This window comes from Rhinoderma darwinii, unplaced genomic scaffold (genome assembly GCF_050947455.1).
Source record: "Rhinoderma darwinii isolate aRhiDar2 unplaced genomic scaffold, aRhiDar2.hap1 Scaffold_732, whole genome shotgun sequence".
NCBI classification, from domain to species: Eukaryota; Metazoa; Chordata; class Amphibia; order Anura; family Rhinodermatidae; genus Rhinoderma; species Rhinoderma darwinii.
Genome location: NW_027464294.1, coordinates 61,758 through 71,244, shown reverse-complemented (window position 1 = coordinate 71,244; position 9,487 = coordinate 61,758).

Below are 9,487 nucleotides of genomic sequence, written 5' to 3'. Positions count from 1 at the left end.
ATAATGATACATAGTATACAACAAGTAGATAGTAGCACCAATTGCGGGAAGAATATAAAGTCTCCAAGCTGATATCAGATCAAATAGTATCAGTCTCCCCACTATCTGGGTGAAAGTCTATCAAAAATAGCAGCACTAACCACCATACACAAATACTCAGCATGGTTGCATATTGTGATGGTGCGTTATGTGTGGTTTATTGTGAGTCCTCAGCAGAGAGGAATGATTCTGTAATCAGGTACCACAGGTCGTGTCTCCAGCCTACGGACCATCAGACGAGTCAGAGGTGAAGTCCACAAGACATAAAGTGTTCTCATTGTCCAGGCCCCACAGGGGGTCATCAGGAGACACCACAGTTATATTCAGCTCATGACCATGGGATTACAGAGCTCGCCCCATTTCGAACCCTTTTGCTTACCCTTCCCTTCATACTGTCCACCCCCTTTCTTGCTTCCAGGCCTTTTTTCCCCTCCTCCCATGTCACTCTCCCATCCCCCAGTGAGACACACGAGACAGTGGGTTGGCAATTTTCGGCCACAGCAGCCATTTTATTAACAAATTTACATGAACATAAAACATTCCTTTATAAATAACATTACTAGGAAAGGGGAAGTCCATAGAGCTCCAAAACTTTGGCGCCAAACTGCCCCCTCTATAGCTACTTACCCCCAGCCGTCCCCTACAGGCTCAGAGGCACCTTTCTGCTCCGCAGTTGGCTTGCCAAGTATGTAAAACCACTCCCCGGGACACCACCCAGCAGGAGTCCAAAATACGCCCATATCCATGAGCAATTATGTATTTGTTAGGGACCATACCTCTGATGAATCCCCCACTTCAAATTACCACCAACTCCAAGGACCCCCCAATCCGCCACACGAGCATACTTAGACCACCTTTAAGTATACGAGCCCCCACCATCCATCATTGCCCGCTCGATTCCTTCCTGAATCCGTAAAGCCCATAGGTAAATGCCCACCGCATTGAGATGCACTCCATCACCTAGCCAATACTTCCCTTGGCCATCCTCGAAATCGTAGTGCCGCACAAAAAATCCCCCGTTTTTTACCACAAAGCTGGAAACCGCCCGATTGACTTTCACCCGGGCCTTGTTTACACGCTCTACCGAACGCGCATTTCTCCATACACTACGCGGCACTATTTCCGACCAAATCACCTTTACCTTCGGAAAACAGGACCAAAGCCGGAGAAGGTCATACTTCACATCCCGAATTAATTCTCTAAACGGGCGAGTACCTAAGTCGTTTCCCCCTACATGAAGGACCAACAAATCAGGAACCCGATCCAACTGCGCATACCGATGGAAATCCGGCAAAACTTGACTCCACACCATACCGCGCGTGCCCAGCCACCGTATCAACACCGCCGACCTTTGGAACCCCAGTTGCCGCCCATCTGGCCGCACATCGGCCCTTAACGCCCCCCAGTGCACATATGAGTGCCGAAGAATCCACACCAGTGCAGGTGTACCATCTGAAATAGAAGAACAACAACGATAACACCAACCAAAACAGCATGCTGATACGAGAAAACAAATCACATAAAGTGAAGACGCACGTAGGACTTATACCTCCCCGACTCCCAACGACCTATGCGCTTCACCACATCAGGCCCCAACCCCCATGACGCAGCCTCCGTGGCTGCCCCTATACGAAAGGAGTGTGGTGAATAAATACCTTTATCCAAACCCAACACCTGCAAACATCTACGGAAGACAGCTGTAAACTGGCACCTTGACAAGAAAGCCCCATCCGTATGACATAACAGCGGCCCCCCCTACACCCTCGCAGCGCGACGTATCTCTCATAACATTTCACCGGGCACAACCCCGCCCTTGCCACCGCCCCCTGAACCACTCGTTTACCTTTTCCACTTTGATCCGATTTCGACCGCCTTACCCAGAATTCCACTCTCCCCCCTCCTCCTGTTATATCTTCCACTTGCAAACCCCCCGCTCTCTTCTTACTAGGGGAAATTAACTCACCCACTCTTAAAGCCCCAAAAAACGCCCATGAAAAAGCCAACTGAAACAATGCTACCTCATAGCCCGAGAAACACACCTTCCCCAACACTTCACCTAACTGCTCCAAAAGCGCGAAAGAAACCGGGCGACGGCCGTCCGGCCGCCCCGCCCCCTTTTTCCGAAACCCCTTCAACGCCTGGACAATCAAGAAATCTTTCGTCACGTCCCCCAACCCCCTTAGTTTAAAACCAAAGGCCAAAGCTGACACGAAATGATTCACTTTAGACACCGACCAGCCTTCCACTGAGACCCATCCCAAAAACCCCAACAAAGCTACCACTTGTTCCTCCATCGACCCGCCTTCGGGCGAACCTGTCAACCACGACACCCAGTCCCTCCACGCCGCGTCGTACGCCAACCATGTACCAGGCGCTAGAGAAGACTTGATCAAACCTCGTGCTGCTCGTAAACCACGTCCCAAAGCCATCCCGGGAATGCGACCCCTTCCAGATCCGCCTCCGGTGCCAACAGACGAAACCGCTCCCACTGTAGGCGAGAGAGAGAATCCGCGATGTCATTCTGTACCCCCGGAACATGAACCGCAACAATCCACGCATTGAGTTCCAAACAACGCAACACCAGCCGCCGTAACAACCTTACCACCGGGGGTGAAGAAGCCGTTACATTATTGATTGCCAACACCACCCCCATATTATCACAGTGGAACCGCACCTTGCTATTACGAAAACGCTCCCCCCAAATCTCCACCGCCACCACAATTGGGAAGAGTTCCAGAAGTACAAGATTACGAACCATTCCCAACGACACCCATTCCTCCGGCCACTGCCCCACGCACCACTGTCCTCTACAATAAATACCGAAACCCACACTACCTGCAGCATCGATAAACAATTCCCATTGCACATTATCCACCACCGGCGAGATCAACAACGATTTTCCATTATACAAATTCAAAAACTCTCTCCATACTGCCAAGTCATCCCGATGCTCCCGCGTCAACCGCACAAAATGATGTGGGGCTCTAACCTCCGCCATTGCGGACACCAACCTCCTGCAAAAAACTCTGCCCATGGGCATTATCCGACAAGCAAAATTAAGTTTTCCTAACAACGACTGCAAATCCCGCAGCTGAATCTTATGAAGCCGACCCGTCCTGCTCACTTCCGATCGCAACGCTTCCAGCTTGTCCTTAGGAAGTCGACACTCCAATGCCACCGAATCCAGGGTAATGCCAAGAAAAACTATACAAGTACTGGGACCCACAGTCTTCTCTGGAGATAACGGAACCCCAAACCGCTGAGCGACCCACTGTATTGCCCCCAGCAAATTGGCGCACACCTCCGAACCCGCTGGGCCCACACACAGGAAGTCATCTAGATAATGTATGACCGACTCTAACCCTGCCACTTCCCGGATTACCCACTCTAGGAACGAACTAAACGCCTCGAAGTACGCGCAAGATACTGAACAACCCATCGGGAGACACCGATCCATATAATAAGCCCCCTCCCAGTAACACCCTAACAGCCGCTGGCTGTCCGGATGAACCGGGAGAAGCCGGAAAGCCGATTCCACATCGGTCTTTGCCATAAGGGCCCCTGCCCCGTACCGCCGCACCCACTCAACTGCCGCGTCAAACGACGTATATACCACCGAGCATAGCTCAGGCGCAATGCCATCATTTACAGACAACCCCCGCGGATGCGACATATGATGGATAAGCCGGAATTTATTTGGCTCCTTTTTTGGAACAACCCCTAACGGTGACACAACCATGTCCTGAACGGGCCGCACCGGGAACGGTCCCGCCATGCGCCCTAACCCCACTTCTTTACGCAACTTGTCTAACACTACCTCCGGATACTCCATTGCCGACTTTAAATTCCGTAGGGAAAGGGGGACCGCATGAACCGGGGAAGGGATCACAAAACCAAACTGAAAACCACGCAACAACAACTCACCTTTCTCCCTGTCCAGGAACCTATTTAGGTACGGCTCCATCTCTTCCCACCTCACCGGCGTCAGCCCCATGACCCCCACCACTTCCCCCTTTTCCCTTCCCTTTTTTGAAACACTTGGCGGACCCATGCGAAGTCCCGCCGCAAGAGGAGCAAGAGTGCTTAAACTTACAACCCGCCCCAAACTTGCATTGACCGTCGTTAAACTGCCAGCACAAGCCCGCCCTTCCTCCTGTCCCTCCCCCCGATTGCCCCGATTGTCCTGAGGGGCCGGCAACCCCAGCCCCCCCCCCCCTTCAAAGGACTGCCCGAACTTAGCCGGGGCCATTACTTTCAACCAAAGCCCAATGTCTTTATTATCCCATCTAATGTTGGGACGAACCGCTTTCCTCTGACGAAACTGTTCGTCATACCGCAGTCAAGTCTGACCCCCATACGAGCGATGCGCCTCACCTATCGCATCCATGTACCCGAAAAGGGCGGAGCAATTCTCCCCTATAACACTGGCCAGTATAGCAAACGCCTGCAACCAATTCACAAACGTCTGCGGGATTAAACGATATCGACGCTTCTCTTCCTCCTCCTTTTTACTTTCCCACCCTTTTCCCTTGTCTAAATTAAACTTTTCCAGAGGAAGAAGCGAAAAGATTTCTACGTACTCATCCCTCCAAATTTTTTCTTTCACTTCAGTCTTCAAATGCGACCCCAACAACCCCTCAAAACAAACGTACACCTCGCCTTTAGCTTTATCATCTAACCTCACCCTATCCACATCCTTATCTTTATCAGTCTGAACCGCAACCGTCATTCCCCCGACCTCCACCTCGGGTACCGTCCTCGGGGGTTGCACCAATTCACCACCCCCCCCCCCCCCCCGCTGCCGGAACCCACGCCTCAACCGGGGATGCAGCAGGCAACCTACCCCCCTCACGACGCGCTAGCAACGCCTTTACACAGCCAAGCAATTCCTGCACATCTCCCCCCCCCCTCTCCCAACAGACAACAACCCACTATTTTCAACATTCCTAACTGCCTCCCCTTGGGAACCCTCCCCAAACCCCGGGGATCTAAATATCGCTGGAAATGTATGTAACGGTGACATCGACTCACCAGACTGCATGGGCGCTGAGTTCCCACCAGCCGGGGCGCCGGGACCTCCACGACGATCATCCTCCATTGGCACACCTCCGTTTTCACCCACCTCCGGACATCTGGGGCCTGAAGCCGCACCGCAGGCTCTTCAGCCGTGCGCACCATCCTGAACCGCATAAGTGTCGCCAGACGTCAGGGGCCGTTCCGGCCTCCGCTCTCTCTCCACCGCTGCCCCCTCGCTCCGTCTCTGCAGCACCACCGATTGTGGCCTGCGTGACTGTGCGGGGACATCTTCCTGCTGACAGGCGGGCCGCCCGACTGGTGCATCGCCAGATCGGCCCGCCGCAACTCCTCGTGGTGCTGACCTGGAGACGGGAGGCTGTCCCACTGGCCTGGGACCCTGCCCTCCACTCTCCGGAGGGCCCGACCGGCGACCGGGATTCCTCCCGGACCGGGACCTCCGCCTCCTAGCGGTGGAAGCGGAAACCCGGCCCGGAGCGTCCCTCGAGGGGCTCCCAAGCCTGCGTCGAGCCCTAGGCAATTCGTACGGGCTAAGGCGTTCTGGCGGCCGCACCCGCCGCGACCGCCGGAGGGGGGATGTCATCACCTCAGGCGCTGCCTGCATCCCAGCCGCACTCGAACCCGCTGCCTCCTCCAGCCCTGCCGACAACTCCGTCCCCGATGCCACCGGACCCGTCCTCCCGAGCTCCTCCTCAAGCCAGGCCATGCCCCGTTCCGCCACAGCCTGCCGCACTTGCTCCATCAGGGCCTGCATCGTTCTTAAGGTCAGTACAAGGCTAACTGCTTTCCTGGGGCGTGAATGGCGCGAAACTGTCTCTCACCCTTCCTATATGTCCTCTGTTAACCTCGCCCCCTACCCTCCACCTTCCTCCCCCTCCTTCCCTTGAACTTTTCAACTCATTCCTTCTCCCCTGCAACCCTGGTCATGTTTGCCTCCCCCAATCATTGCATGATGTGTCCGGCTATTTCTGGTGCACACCAGCAAACAAGGCAGATCCAATTATCTCCCCCATTGTGTCCTCATCCCGGCTGTGGCAATACACATGATAGCACAAAGGACCACGACTCACATACAGACAGTGAAACTGAAAAGATGTTCCTCCCCCTGAGGGGTGTATAAGGGCTTGTCCTGCGGAGGATGGAGATCTTCTGGATTTAGTCCTTCAGGAGAGCTGAAGCTGAGGCCGGCGCTCTGAAGATGTTCCTGTGATCCCCTTATTTTGTGGACTGTGTGTTGTTCCTGCATTGAACGTGACTTGTCCTGTCAACTTTGGATGCAATAAACCCTGTTGGAGTTGCCCTGTCGTCACTGGCTCTGTTGATCGTGTATTAACCTAACGAACCCCATCACACATATCAATTACCTGTGGCTGACATGATGGCTATTGATGGTCTCAAAGAAACACCTCGACGCGCGTTTCGCACCCTTCGTCAGGAGGTGGTGCTAGTGTACAGAAATGTGGTTTAAATACTATACCACTAGATCGGTGACCAATGGCGCATGGCAGTTCATAGTACCCTCCCACGTGTGTCTTCCGCATCAGGAGCGTTCCGTGCAGTGGCGGGATCCCCCATCATCTGCACTTCCGCCCTAACGGTGACAACTTCCGGTACAACATGTGGAGGGTCAATCAAGCGCATGCGCACGTCACCCTATGTGTCACATTGTCTGGTGATATAATATACATCAGCCATTTAGACCATTTACAATATATTAGAAGCGAGGGAGATTTTAAGATGTTTATTATATCCATCAACAACCATCAGTGCATCTTACGGTTTCTTATGCTCACTGTGTCATGTGCAGTAGTCAATTAATTCAATGCATTTAACATATTAGCGTGTCTAATGCGGTACATACAGCGACACCAAGTGGAGGCACGGGAGAGGGAGACCACCACCAGTGCCCAACACGGGCGGTGGAGATCCCCCACCCGGACCCCCACTCCGGAGGCACTGCGACCCAGAGTTTCAAAATACATGCATCAACTAATCAAAACCCATTATTGGAGTGCATCATATTACCATGCCGCACGACGCGCACCAACATCGGCAGAACGGATGGGGGAGACCACCCCAGCGCCAAACACTAAGGGTGAGTGTCCCCCATCCGGACCACCGTGCCGCACACACCGCGCCCAATGACAGCACAGAACCCCCGAATCAAAAAAGTGCATGAAGTGCATATATCCCTATATAGATGAATAGATAGACACATAGGTCCGCTCAACATCTCGATACTATAATTCGCTAGCGGTATCCATCCAATTCCATACACTATCAAACTTGAAAATACAAAAATTAAAATGAGTAATTGTTTTTACAGGTATGATGCAAAGCTCAGGGACTCGTTAAGCCCCTTCGGTGACATGGTGTCTAATGTCACGATCCACTTAAGTTCCCTCCTTAAAAGTTGTTGGAATATATCACCTCCTCTATTTCCCTCGTATAGTCTGTCTATGCCTTTATTGTTTAAGAGTCTCCAATTGTTCTTATGGAAATCCCTGAAGTGTCTGGCAAGGGGTTTACTCCCATCACCGAATTCATCCACATGATCTCCACTGGTGATCCCCTTTATGTCACGAATGTGTTCCATCACGCCAGTTCTTAATTCCCTACTGGTCTTACCAACATATATTTTGTCGCATGGGCAACTCGCGTGACGGATAACATTCCTGACACTGCAATTTATAAAATGGACAATCTTGTATCTTTTTCCATCACTCAAACCTACAAAACTATCGGTTCTTTCCATGACAGCACAGGCCCCACAGTGACCACATGATACATTACCCCATCTAGGTCCCCTTGAGCCAAATAAATATGTGGATGGCGGGGTATAATGGCTCCGAACCAAAATGTCTCGTAAATGTCTCGGTGTCATGGCCGGCTGAGGGGTTACAATTTTGTCTGTTTTCAACACTGCCCAGTGTTTCTGGAAAATACCTCTCATTATATTCCATTGTTTGCTGTAACCTGAAATAAATCTTACCACTTCATCCGGCCCTTTCTTTACCTTTGGTTTCCGAAGAACTGCTCGTTTTTTGGATTTTGCATTATGGAATTCTTGTCTTACATGAGTTCCCTCATAACCCCTTCTTTGAAATCTCGATATAAGATCTTTAGATCGAGTTTCAAAGTATTCATCAGAGGAGCAAATGCGCCTCGCCCGGAGGTACTGTCCTCTCGGGATGGCCTTTATAACGTGTTTGGGGTGGGAGGAATCTGCCATAAGATATGCATTGACCGAGGTCTCCTTTCTGTAGATATCGGTTTCGATTTTTCCACCAGTATCAATCAGAATCTGAATATCCAAAAATTCAATGGCAGTATTGCTGTATTTACTTACTAATTTAATATTGACATCATTCTCATTTAGGTAGCTCAAGAAGCCTCCAAGATCATGTTCCGTACCCTGCCAGACAAACAGAATGTCGTCAATAGATCGTCGCCTTGACACCACAGATGACGCGTATGGATTATCATCACTCTCTATATCGCTTCTCTCCCAAAAGCCCATAAACAAATTTGCATACGACGGGGCACAAGTGGCCCCCATCGCAGTGCCGCACTTCTGTAGATAGTATTTACCTTTAAATGTAAAGAAATTGTGACACAGCACGAACTCAAGTAGTTCCAAAATAAAATCAATCATTTCTTTACCAAGATTACCCATTTCCAGAAAGAATCGACATGCTCTCAAGCCATGCACATGATTAATGGACGTGTACAATGGCTCTACATCGCTTGTCACAATGTACACAAGGATATCAACATATCCGTTGAGTCCCTAATATACAAAGGAAGAGCTTCAACATGCGGTCTTCGATAATAATCAATAAAACGGCAAATCGGCTCGCATAGCCCACCGATCCCCGAAATAATCGGTCGACCGGGGGGGGGGGCAAATTAAATTTTTGGGCCGCCCCAGGATCCGTGCTCGCGACGTCAGTCTGCTCCTCTCCGCCTGTGTTGGTCTTTTCCCTTGCATTACCCAGGCTGCGGCTACCCTGATGTCCGCATCCAGCTGCTGGCGCAGCGCCCATTCGGTTTGGTCATACAGTTCAGCCATTCCGGCAGATGCTTGGACCACTGTAGTGACCCTCTTGGTCCTTGACTCTGTCGGGACCACTTGCAGTGGGGGAATCTCGATTTCCTCCTGTTCGTCATCCACCTCTCCGTAAGGGACTTCACAGGGCTGTTGGGACAGTGCATCCGCATTAGTGTTATCCTTGCCTAGTTTGTAATGGATCACATAGTCGAACCGAGCCAACCGGGCCACCCACCACTGTTCCATCGCTCCCAATTTTGCAGTATTTAGGTAGGCCAGTGGTTGTTATCAGTGTAGATGTCCACCTTGCTGCCGGCTAAATATTCAACAAAGCGTTACGTCACGGCCCACACTATAGCTAAA